The sequence below is a fragment of the Ixodes scapularis genome, unplaced genomic scaffold (genome assembly GCF_016920785.2).
Source record: "Ixodes scapularis isolate PalLabHiFi unplaced genomic scaffold, ASM1692078v2 PGA_scaffold12__126_contigs__length_90152505, whole genome shotgun sequence".
Taxonomy (NCBI): Eukaryota; Metazoa; Arthropoda; class Arachnida; order Ixodida; family Ixodidae; genus Ixodes; species Ixodes scapularis.
Genome location: NW_024609838.1, coordinates 1,858,825 through 1,872,576, shown reverse-complemented (window position 1 = coordinate 1,872,576; position 13,752 = coordinate 1,858,825).

Genomic DNA, 13,752 nt, shown 5'->3' with positions numbered 1-13,752 from the left:
ATTGTTCCGTTAACTCCGATAACGATCCGCGATACTTCGCCCGCGCCTTTGCACGGTAATATTGTTACCGGGTTTCGATATCGAAGCTATTGGACTCCCTTTTTTGCATTGGTTCTACGATCTAAGAAATATCCGCGACGGGCAACGAATTGTTAGCTCCAAATGGACGCCACGAAAAACCGCGGCTCTTCTAAAATTTGCATTTTGAAATTGACCAACCTGCTTTTCAGATGACATGCGTGATGCACCCTCACTATGAATTGTGTCTGCGAAGCATTTTTTGTGTTCTTTTATGTTTTATATTTAGACAATATATAAGGCACACCCCGCCGCAATAACCACACAGGGTTCCGCAAACAAATAATCAAAAAAGCACCCTTCAGATTTTTCGTATTAACTTCTTTTTTGTAAATATTTTGTTTCGAGTGTTTGCCACATTTATTTCGGGTAGTCTAGTCACGGAGGCCATAAAGCAAAAGTAATGGGACCATAAAAATTGTTGTCGATTTTTTTGTTTACACGACTACTGAGAATATACTTCGCACCGACCACTTACCCAAAGTGATACAAATCAAAACGTGTCCCATATGTATACATTTTAAAATCTTCAGAGCTGCATGAAAATAAAAGGCATTGGTAGGTCAGAGATTGCATATCGACGTGAGTTGGTTTAAGGTGCAGCCAGTGAATGCAGAGACAAGGTCAATATATCGAAACTACCACTTTACTCGGCTTCCTTGGTTCCGTGTTGTTGGGTTTTACTGTGTTGAACCATTCTTCCTGATACGCAAAGATGGGGAGAAATGAAGCATGACAAAACGAGAGCGTTGTATCCACCTTTTTGTTTCCCCTTAAAGAATAAATATGAGGTTTAAACGAAAAGTGAAGGAGAAATTTCTATATTGACCGCCTTGCCTGCGTTCGCTGACCGCGTCAAAAGGAGGTATGTCAGAAACTTCTTTCAAACGTGAGTTTCGACGCCGAACATACAAACTTGTTAGCGAAATTCGACCAAGCTGTACATTATTATCAGTATTACGATGGTGCCTGGAGTGCGTCTCCCACTGGCGTGTTTAGCGTCCTATGCCTCCCATACGTCAAAAGCGGTCCTGAACTGCCAACAAATGACGTCACAAAAGCCGAAGTGTCATGCTGTTGCATGTCGCGATCCTGGCTGTCGGTCGCAGAAGTGGTGGCGAAAAACACGCGCGAACGCGAGTGTCGCCGTCGTCGCGGCGTCCCAACTTGTGACTACCGGAGCCTCCGTGGTCTGACACACTGGAGAGCGACGTGCAACAGAACAAACGTCAGCAACATCAATCACCGCTTGCGAATACACCGCCATGATCGCGACCGGCGACAGCATGACGCTTCAGTGACGTCACCAACAAAAATCGAAAGAGCAGTTGTTGTTGTTGTTGTTTTACGCGGTAAACGCAACCATTAGTTGGATTCGAGTTCCAGGTACTTCAGCACAAATACTTTAAGTATATAAATAAAACATAGCAGTAGGAATACATTTGAGGAAAAAACGCTACTAACGTTTGCAGATTGCACCAGAAGACATGTAAGCTTTTGATCATTTCGTTCTCCTTGAAGAAAAGTAACAGATACCAGATGAATATTTCACCCTTTTTATTTTGTTACGCGCAGTCGCGCAGATCATTTTAAATTTCCGATGGATAAGCATGACCGTCGAGCTTCGATCTAACTTTTGTCGAAATCCCCAACCAGGCCAAAGAGAAGTAAGGCGTAAAATTTGCGCGCGGCGTCGATGTTTCGTAGAAGAGGGCCTTATTACGCATGCTCATAAAACGTTTCACAACCCAGCAGATAAACATGGCAGAGGGCGCTGATCGGCACCACAGCCAACGACGTTGCGGCGTTGATCGATAAAAATAGCAGCAAAGCCAATCACGAAGCAAAAAGAGGCGTGAAGGTAAGATTGGCAGCGATCATCCGCATCCGATCCGCATCCTCAGACCTTCTATCCGCTACCAAACCCCACCCGCAAATGTTCTTTAATGATTGCATCCGCATCCGATCCGTATCCTTAGACTTTCTATCCGCAACCAAACCGCACCCGCATAAGTCCTTAAATGATTGTATCCGTATCCGATCCGCATCCTCAGACTTTCTTCTCTCAATCAAACCGCACCCGCATAAGTCCTTAAATGATTGTATCCGCATCTCATACGCAACCTCAAACTTTCTATCCGCAACCAAACAGTAGCCGCAAATGTTCTTAAATGATTGTATCCGCATTCGATTCGCATCTGCATCACTTTTTATCCGCATCTGAACCGTATCCGCAAAATTTGGAACCGCACGTGACTTGCAAAGCGGGCATTCATGTTACATCGTCAAAAAAACCTGGATTAAAAAAAAAATGTCTGGATGATGTGTGTACGCCATTTGTTTATTTTTGTGCAAGTACTCTTTGAGTAAGGACATAGTGAAAGTCATTTTATTGTTCTTTGTTTTATCGTATTTGTATAATAGGCGATCGTCCTTCCAGAGACACTTCGCGTCGTTGGAAAGTTGATTCTATGTAATTATGAGGTCGTCCTGTGTGTCTGCGACATTCTGCCCAGCAGACGCGCTCAAATGAAAGAACATTTTTTTTTTGTAACGCTTACTTCAAGCATAGGTGTATTTTCAAAACGTGAAACTTTAATAAAGGACAAACTAATAGCATAGTGCAATTTTATTAAGGTCAAACAATAAAAACAAAGAGTGGGAGAGTGAAGGCGGTCACTCGCCGTAGCGAAGCACTCGAACATCCGTGGCAAGACGCGAGAACATCACGAGGAAAATATCACAACATTCAATAATGGCAACATCTCCTATCGATGCCGATTTGAAAAGCGACCTCAAACTGCGTGCTCCAAACCGCATGCTTATAAGCATCTAGTCAACCGCCAAAAAAAAAAAAAAAGAAAACAGAGACTGCGTGTTTTACTTCGATGAGGCTTCTACTTGTTGCCTCTACGTTTTTGGTTTTTCTTTCCCAAATAACATTTTCCGCTCTTTCCCTTCCAACAAGTACACGCTTTTCAAGGACGATTGATGTCCCTGCATTTTTTCGTTTTTTTTTTTCTAGGGACAGCATTTTTAGTCAGATATTGTTCGAATGCGATCTTTGGCGAGAATCAGGTCTCTTTTAGCGTAAAGAACAACTTTATTCCTAATTTCATTCATTCGTTACACACTTCATAGTATCATTTATTTATTTACTGTACAGTTTGAGTTTTGCACACGTCTATGGTCCTCCTCGGCAAAAATCTAGATCCGGACCCGCGGATATCCGCATCCGATCCGCAATCCGCAAAGTCTGATTCATTTTCATTCACATCCGCCAGTTGACTGAGGACATCCGCGGATCATCCGCGGGTTATCTGCAGATATGCAGGGCAGTACCTTTAATTCGGTTAAATTAAAAACACTCGCCGGTAAATTTTGCATTAGTTAGAATGCACCCGAAAAACTCAGAAGTTCGAGGTCACGACGATAAAATAATAATAAAAAAAAGACGGAGTTTTGCAAATAAACCTCCTTCATAAGATCCCTGGGTGAATGCTCTTGAGGAAACGCAACTTCAGATTCCTTCGAAATGCCGAACTACTGACAAAAGTGTCATGGTACCCAGATTTTATTTATTTGTTTCTGTTTTTTACTTTAAAAATTGGGAATACAGTAAAATAGATTCCGAATTTCAAAAGTATTGGGTATCTAACAAAAATAAACTCCAATAAACCGCGAATATTGTGCGAAAAATAAACTCCGTGAAACACACCCCGGATTTCACGAGGAATAAACTCCGAAAGCACGGAACGCCAACATGATGCACGAAACGCAGTATTTAAGAATTAATCGTGTAAGTTGTTTAGAAAACTATATTATACAGTATTGAGCGCTATAGGTCACGTGGCAACAACGTGTGTGTATATATATATATATATATAAGTATGAGGGAGGTGACGTCAACTCACGTGACGTTAATTCTCCCGCTAAATTTAGCGGAGAAACTGAATTCGTGTGTAGGTAACATAATCCTCCTTCACCAAGCTACCCCCCCCCCCCCCCTCTCCAGTGAAGATATTCGAATGCGGTTAATAATAGATTAAACCCGCGCACCGTGCGAGCATTTGATTTGGGCTCGTGCTAATCAAGAGCTCTACAAGCGTTCGGCTAGTGGGCCGTGTCCGATCGCTGCAATAACGACAATATCCGAACCATAATAATGTATAACACTCAGAGCGTGTCCTATACTTTGACAACCCCACCGCGTGGCTATGATCAACTTTGGCGGCATATAATCGGCTCCAGATCACGCGGACGCTTGTTCTGTCCGAGGGTTGAGGGGGTGATCGAACGCTGCTCGTTTTTTTTTTTTTTTTTTTTTGGGGGGGGGGGAGGGGGGAGTTTTATTGCGTGTGGTGAAAAATTGTAAACACTTGCGCCACCCGTAAGGCGAAACACAGCGACCACTGAGGTGCGACGTCGGAGCCGCTGAGGCGTCATGTCGGAGCAGATGGACTGAATGCACGGTAAAAGCGCAAGCGTGCACCGTTGAGTCCGCATAAGCGTTTCGTATTAATCCGAGGAACACACCGGACGAAAGTTTTGTAGCGTTTTGGAACCGACGAGGGTGTATAAGGCAGAGTCTTTCACAGGGTGTAAGATAGACAGGTGGGGAAACGAGAGCCAAATGAGCGACCGGATTGTGTCCCCCTCGGGTTTCTCTTTTTCTGTGGCGCCATCTATGTGGAGCACCGCCAACTCTAACTCCAGGTGGGCGACCGGCGGCGACCGGCTAAACTGACGGAGATTATTGCTCGTGGATTTTCGATAGACGACTGTCGTCCTCTAGGTTTATTTTGCGCACTCTCCCATAGAGTTCCATGCAAATCCGATTCCAATTGTTGGATGGATGGATGGATGAATACGGCTGAGCCCTTTGGATCGGGCGGTAGCTTACGCCACCTAGCCATTTGGTTTTACCATTTAAGCTTAGAATATTTAAATGTGAAATCTATATTCACTCCGCAGTCCAAAGAAAGTGAGGCTATGAAACCCCCTTGCCATCAGTGAATAAGAAAATACCTAGTTTTCTCTCGATTTCTGCCACCATTCACTTAATCTTTGCTTGGTAATCTCTACAGTCTTGAAATTCACTCTCCCTTCGCTGTCTCTAAAACCCAATGACTTTATTAAATCTATGTTGTCTTCGGTAGGCATAGGGTGAACAGGGTTAAGCCCTTTACAGTAGAGTATCAAGTGCTCAGCTGTCTCGTCCTCCTCTCCACAAGCAGTGCACACTGTATCAATTTCCTGGTACTTCACTCTGTATGTTCTGGTTCGCAGAACACCCGTCCTCGCCTCAAACAACAATGAGCTTCCCCTAGAATTGTCATAAATGCTTTCTTTGGCAATAACTCTTTTGTTAAATCTATAGCTCTCCAGAGCCGTCTTTGTCGGCATTCCCTCTAGCCACCGATCTCTTTCTGTGGCCTTAACTTTCTTCTTAACTGAGACTTGCTCTTCCGTATCTTCGCTATAGCCCAAAAACTTTCCTCTTAATTTCCTAGTGCGCTGTCTCCACTTTGTGTCTACACTCCTCATGTATAAATAGCTGAAAACCTTTCGTGCCCATTGCTCCCCATCCATTTGCCTCAACCTATCCTCAAATTCTATCTTGCTCACCGCTTCCCTGCTCTCAAATGACGCCCATCCCATGTCTCCTTGTACTCCCTGGTTTGGCGTTTTGCAATGTGCCCCCAAAGCCAGCCTACCTACTCCGCGCTGTTTTATTTCTAGTCTCGCATGCACTTCGGATTTTATGCATAGCACTGCGTTTCCAAAAGTCAAGCCAGGCACCATGACCCCTTTCCAAATCTCTCTCACCACCTCGTACCTGTTGTAATTCCAAAGTGCTCTATTTTTCATTACAGCTGCATTTCTCTTGCCCTTACCTATTATATACTTTTCATGGTCTCTGAGATATTCTGCACCATCACATATCCATACCCCTAGATATTTGTATTTACTAGCTCTCTCAACTGTAATATTCTGTATCTTCAGCCTCTCAACTTCATCCTCGTTAAAAATCATGACTGCTGATTTTTCGCTACTGAATTCTAAACCTAATTCCTCTCCTTCATTACCACAGATGCTCATTAATTCCTGCAACTCTGTCCTGTTGTTAGCCATTAGTACAATATCATCCGCATACATCAATCCCTTTAAGAATTGCTGAATTTTTCGGCCTAGCTTACTGTAAGAAAGGTTGAATCCAAGCCCACTCTTCTCTAGTCTATCCTCCAATCCTCTCAGATACAACATAAACAGCAAAGGCGATAACGGGCACCCTTGCCTAAGGCCTCGTCTTATCTCTATTTTCCCTGTCGCCTTTCCTTCCCATGTTATAATCACCTTGTTATCTTTGTAAATGTTTCTTAATAGTGCTGTTAGTCCTTCATCTAGGTTTAAGTTCTCCATTATGTCCCACAGGTTTCTTTGGTTCACATTGTCATAGGCACCCTTGATATCCAGAAATGCCAGCCAAAGCTGTCTGTTTTCCTTTTGCGCTATTTCTATACACTGTATTAGAGAAAATAAATTGTCCTCCAACCTTCTTTGCTTTCGAAACCCGTTCTGTAACTCGCCCAGTATGCCCTCGCAATCTACCCATTCCTCCAGTCTGTTCTTTATAATCTGCATTACCAACCTGTAAATAACCGGTGTCACGGTTATAGGACGATAATTCCTAATATCAGACTTATCTCCCTTTCCCTTATATATCATACTCATCCTACTAAGCCTCCATTCATCTGGAATATTTCCTTTTGTTATCATGGTACTCACTACCTCCCTTAGTTTTGCCTTAGATTTAGGACCCAAATTCTTCACCAGCTTGATAGGGATACCATCTGTGCCTGTCGACGTGCCACTAGGGACTCTTCGTTCCGCCTTTTCCCATTCTCTTTGTCCAAAATCCGCGATGTCACAAACTGGACTGCTACTTCCTTCGGTTCTCCTGTCTTCCACATGTACCCGTTCCCGAAATTTCTCCTCCATCACTGCTCCTATATATTGTATCGCATCATCTCCCTCTAATTGATCTCCCTGATGCGAGAGTATGAACCTCTGTCTTCCTTTCCTCTCGCCGCAGCGCCATCTGTCGCAAATCGGGGGTACCCGCAAGCAGACGAGTACACAATCCGGTCACGGCGCTGCGGTAGGCTTCTATGCAGAGCCGTTTATACTGAGAGAGTTTGGCCGATGGGCGGAGCTTGTTGGCCGCTAGAACCAGCGGATTTCGCGATAACACAATATGGCGTTACTTCTTTGTCTTGTTCATTCCTGTGAAATCGCGTAGAGTTCCTATGAGGCAGATCCACAATATGGCGGACGGAAGTAGTCATCCCCCGGTTGTCAGACTACGCTGCTGTGGTTGTCAGACTGCCAAAATCTCCTTAAGAAGGCCAAACTCTCTCAGTATAAACGGCTCTGCTTCTATGGGCCGTTTCCCCACCTGTCTATCTTACACCCTGGTCTTTCAGCTGTGTCCGAAAAAGGGGTCCTTTTTTTCGTACGTTACTTGGGTACAAATAGTCACCGCGTGCTGAACATACCTCGGCAAACCTCACTCATGAGGGCCCTCACTCACCCTCACTTACCCTCATCTTCACAGGTGAGGTGAGGGTGAGTGAGTTTTTGAACCAAGAAAATTCATGAGTGTGAGGGTGAGTGAGGGCCGTGAGGGCTGTGAGGGCGGTGAGGGCCGTGAGGGCTTTGAGGGCGGTGAGGGCCGTGAGGGCGGTGAGGGCCGTGAGGGCCGTGAGGGCGGTGAGGGCCGTGAGGGCCGTGAGGGCGGTGAGGGCCGTGAGGGCCATGAGGGTCATGAGGACGGTGAGGGCGGTAAGGGGTATGAGGGCCATGAGTGCGTGAGGGCGGTGAGTGGCGTGAGGGCCATGAGTGCGTGAGTGGCAAATAAGCAAGCAACTCGGAGCAATTCGAATGCGTTTGAAGCGGCTGCATCCAATCAGGGACGCAAAATTTTCACTTGATACCTTGTGCCAGTGATGATGACACCGAAAGACTTGGTTCTGGTTTGAAATCGATCGTTTTTTTTTGGAAATAAACTGTTTCAGAAAGGTGCATTAGTATTCTTAACGAGATTTAAATGCATAAAAACATGTTTATAACGCGTAATTGTGTCTAAATAGTGCAAGAAAAATAAAATTTTATGATGACGATGGCAAATTGCAGCAATTGGTTGCTGCGTGTGATCGCGGGCGGCCCGTGTTGCTGGTGTTGCGACGTAAAGTTTCTGGGCGAAATTGCCCCATCTGAAGCTGGCCTGAGTGGCGTGAGGGCCATCAGTGCGTGATGGGCGTGAGGGCGTGAGGGCCGCAAGGGCGGTGAGGCGCGTGAGGGCGGTGAGTGGCGTGAGGGCGGTGAGTGGCGTGAGGGCGGTGAGTGGCTTGAAGGCGGTGAGTGGCGTGAGGGCCGTGAGGGCCGTGAGGGCCGTGAGGGCCGTGAGGGCGGTGAGGGCGGTGAGTGGCGTGAGGGCTATGAGTGGCGTGAGGGCTATGAGCGCGTGAGGGCCGTGAGGGCGGTGAGGGCCGTGAGGGCGGTGAGGGCCGTGAGGGCGGTGAGGGGCGTGAGGGCGGTGAGGGCCGTGAGGGCGGTGAGTGGCGTGAGGGCGGTGAGTGGCGTGAGGGCCATGAGTGAGTGAGGGGCGTGAGGGCCGTGAGGGCGGTGAGGGGCGTGAGGGCCGTGAGGGGCGTGAGGGCCGTGAGGGCGGTGAGTGCGTGAGGGCCGTGAGGTTCAGTGAGGGTGAGTGAAGGGCTGAAGGTGAGTGTGACTGTGAGGGTGAGGATGAGTGAGGGGCTGAAGGTGAGTGTAGCTGTGAGGGTCAGGGTGAGTGAGGGGCTTAGGTGAGTGTGGCTGTGAGGGTGAGGGTGAGTGAGGGCGACCTAAAATGCCGACCTCTGGTGCTGAACGAAAAGCGCCGAATAAACAAGGACAAGGAAGTAGACAAGACAGAGTGCACTCTCCAATTAGGGGTTATTTAAAGAAACACAGACTATATTACCACCTTTCTGGCCTATTCGCTTAGAAATAAAAAGTCTGTATCTGCCAGGTGCATTGACGGGGCATTAACGCAATCGCTTTCCCCTTGATTTCTGATACAAGATGCATCGTAAAATTCTGAGTCAGTTTTAACTGCGAATCTGCCGAAAATTGTTTGTTTCCGCTAATTCTGGGTCACATGGGCACCTGTTCAATACCACCTAGAAGACAAGGCCTGCGCATGACGTTTCGTTAGTAGATCCCCGACCCGCCCCAAGCGGCAAACACCCCGAAGCTTGACGAGAGTAGGGGCCGCGTCGCAACTACGCCGCATTCACTTGCGGCCGCAGCTGTGTGCGTGACTGCTGAGCGCGAGCTGATAGCGAGCTTCCAGTGCATTTGCGACGTGCACGCGAACGCTCCCTCGGCCAGGAGCGCGAGCTAGCACGCGCTCCTGGCTTTGAGACGCGCATTTCTAGCGCGCGCGCTCGTTCTGCGGTAGAACGCTTCGAAGCAGCTACTCGAGGTATAAACAGCGCCCTCGAAAATGGCGTCCAGTGTCAGCGTCCAGCGTCCAACGAAGGGCTTTTCAGCACTTCGCGCAGCAGTAAGGCAATTTCGCTCATGCATTTGACGCTCCACGTGAACGTCTAACTTCATCGTATGCTATTTGCAAGAGACACTCGGCGTGAGCATCTGTTTCATTATCTGTTACACAAACCACTGAAGCAGGCGATGGAGCAGACGATGTAGCAGACGATGTTGCTCATCCGGGCTAGCTAGGGGGCGCTGAGGGGATCTACTAGTGATGACGTTTAGAGGAGGAAACGCGCAGGCCTTGTGTTCTAGGTGGTATTGACCTGTTCCAGTGCACTTCCGGATAGCCCGGCGGTGTACGTTTTACCGCCCTTGCATGTTATCTCGCTACCACGGATGACCATGCATGCTATATTGCTCGCTTCTTAACTTGTTATCACTAGCGGCCCGTGGGATGTTTGGGCGGAGTGCCGAAATCAGACCGCGTCGATATGAAGCGCGGTCGACGGCGCGAAACCGCGAAGTGTCCGACTAACAGCTATCGCTGTAAAAACGGGCCTTAAGGTCAGGGATTCGTTCTAAGCGGTATTTGCGGAAAGTACAAAAGAATCGTTGCATCGTCCCCTTTATGTGGCCGGTGACCATATACAATGCCGCAAAAATCGGAAAAAGACGTCGCGTAGAAAGCAAGTCATGGCTCCCCCAAAGTTTCCGCTTCACGGCGCCACGCTTGACATCCGGACCGCCCGGCGCTTGTTGATGTTGCCGTCGGCGGCGGCGGCGTCGTCGAAGGGAGAGACGCGCAGAAATCAGTAAACCAGTCACAGATCCGAGCGCGGCTAATAAAACTGCGCCCCGACCTCGGCGTCGTCGGCCAGTAAAGCTGTCGATGGGGAAACGTACGAGCCGGGTTGGATTCACCATGGCATCGCTGTCTTTTGGTCGTCGCTGCTCTCCGGAGCAAGCGATTTCCGGTGCAGTTGCCCCGTGTATATACGCACCGGACGAAAAAGATGAGCCAAGTTCAGAGCCTCTCGAAAAACTAACATTCTGGCCAATCTTTTTCTTTTACATTTTCATTGTTGTTTAGATTGTGTATTTTAGGGGGAGGGGCTAAAAAATAACTATACTTATTTTTACGGATTGGTGCTTTTTTTTCTTCGAATCACCCGTTCAAGTTTCAGTCGCCTTCAAAGTTCTTTCCGCCTGGTGCAACGTGCTTGTCAAGAGGATTTTTTTTTTTTTCGAATGTTCGGAACACTTTTTAAATTCGTCGATTTTGTTGCCTTCTAGTGCTTCTGCCGGTTTTTGTTTCACCTATTGCAGATCGGTAAATCGTTTCTCTTTCAAAACTTGTTTGTGCATTCGGGAAAAAGAAGAAGAAGAAAAGAAGTTACACGAATTGAGGTTGGGTGAGTAGAAGGAGGGGAGGGGGAGGCGGTGTCATTCCGCTTTTGGGGAAAACATCCCCAATTTTCTTGGACACCAATGCCCGGGTGCATACGTTAAAATTTGAATTTTTACTGAACGCCACCAAACATCGCCATGTTCGCAGGGAATATTTTAGATAATATTCATAAAAATATCAATAAGCAATAATTAAACTTTTGGACGCGAATAGTTTTATTCGACGGCTCTACATTTTTATTATTGACATTTAGAAGCTTCCTTCACAAAAATTGTCAATTTCAGCTTTTTTTGACAAAAGATTGTAATATTCCCAAGGGCTGTAATTGCCGGGGTATCATGGAACAAGAACCAATTATAATCTTGAGATTTCCTCGAAATCTTTTCATTCCACGGAATGTCCCAGCAAGTTGGCCACGACTGCTGAACACTCAGCGAGGTGTGAGCGGAAGCATCTACACATTCCCAAAACCGACATTGCAACAAAGTTGGCGGGAACGTTTTCAAGGTGAATAAGCCAGTCTCCTCTTTGCCAAAACTTTGGTGATCATTCTGCCCACACCGCCCGATAGGTTGTTTTTTTTTATTATCATTGTCAAGGTTAACATGGTTTCTGTTTCCCACTCTCCATCTTCACCTTACCTCGGCCCATGTGACTTTCTTGTTTTGTTTCTCCGGATGGAAAAAAAAAAAGTTTTCAAAGAAAAACAGCACAACACCATCCCAGCACTTCGGGCGCTTCGGCACATCAGCGCCAAGAGTGTTTGTTAGCACGACTACGCGTGGCCACGGGTTTGGTAAAAGGACCTACTACATACAGATATCACTTCACTAGATAAGTACAACACGTGAAACATTCATTGCCGCGCGTTGCCCGAACAGCACGTAAACCGAGCTGACGGGCGGAGAGATCCAAGATCTGCGCGGCCTGTCCCGGTCTGTCCTACCCGTGACGTCACAAACGACGAGGATGATGATAGCTAAAGAAGCGGCCCTTTTAGTTCGCGCACACGGAACTGCCCATGGACGCCGCTTGCACGAGTGGAGCCGTGTATTGAGAGAGTTCGATCAATGCGAGGCGCGGGCAGAGCCAGGGCGTGCACCAGATTCTGAAAGAAGGCTTGGCATGCTCTCTTGACCAACCAGAAACCGAAAAGAATCCCCTAGCGGTGGTAGCAACAAACTGTTCTGATCTAAGATATATGTTCGTATATGGCTTTAATAAGCGCGTAAGAGTGAAGTGTAGTGACTCTTTGTGGTTGAAAATAGAATGCACGTGATGTTTCGATCATGATCATGCAGAAAGATGTGAGAAACGAATGCGCCGCTCAACTCTGTTTTGCTCGGACAGAGTGTGACCGCTCGGACGGCAGATTCCCGGCCCTCGGCGCTTGGCGTAACGATTATGTCGATCGCTCCGCTAGTCGCACTCTTCCACCATCATTACGGATGAGCGTGATTGAAACATCACGTGCACCCTATTTTCAGTCACCGAGAGTTAGTCCGATGCAGTTATCCGGTTTGTTTATTGCGACCACCGCCAGGGTATTATTTCCGGCTTCTGGTTGGTCACATTCGAATTTCTGAAGACGGCCTGGAACACGCCCAGCCCGCTTTCATCCAATGGCGCCTCCTCATTTGTCTCCTATACTTCCCAAGGAATGGCCAAACTCTCTACATACACGGCTCTGTGCACGAGTAGTGCCCCTCCTCTTTCTCCACGGCTTGCCTCCCGTCGTTCGACGCGCCGCCATGTTTGTTTATGCTGACGACATGGCACATTAAAGGTGCTGCGCTCTTTTACGACACCTTTTTTTTTAGAAACCTTTGCGCATATCTGAGTGCAAGAAAATCAGAAACGCATAGTCGCGAAGCTCCAAGAACAACGCCGATGTCAGGAGTGCTGTAAAAAGCGAACATCTTGCTTCATGCGCAGCCTTTCTCTTCACGAAGGCCTGCGCTTGAGATTATTATTTCCCATTTTTATCGCTGGGGGCTAGGATATGTTTCAAAGCACAGTGTCTCGATGGCCTCTCACCGTACTCCTTCGAACACGGAGTTCTGAAACGAAAATTTAGATGGTCGCTTCAAAGGACGGGAGACGTGCTCAAGGGTGTGAGGGGGGGTACCCCCTCACACCCTGGAGGTCTACGACTGAGGTAATCTAGTCACGTGGTGGCCGCCATGTTGAAATCTGACGTAGCTGAGTTTAGGTAGAAAGAGCAAACCACTTTATTTGCCGATTGGAGGGCGCTGCATCAAGGGGTTTGTGCCAATAGTTCGCCCCTTTTCTTAACTTTTCTTTTTTAGTGTATTAATGCTTAAACCATTCACTTTGGTTTTGGTCCCGCAACCCAACTACGTCATATTTCAACATGGCAACCGTCACACGAAAACGTCTTATGGATGCTCTCTTCAATGAAAACTTAATCCGCGTCACGTGACGCAGAACCCCTTAAGGCGTAAGCAGAGCGCTCCTCGTCGTTCCCCCGAGACAAGGCGCCATGTTACGATGATGAAGCAGTGGGAGCACCGACTTGTCGCCTGTCCCCGGCTTCTCGTCACGTCTCGGCTAGGATTGGCTGGTGGGCGCCGACTGCTCGCTCGCGCCGGCTTCCTTCCTCGTTTCAATTTCCGGTTCCGGTTTCGGTCGAGTGGAAAGGAGGAGAGCGCCAGCGTTTGCTGTGAGCATCGCAGCACTCCTCCTCATCATCATGTCTCTCTCTC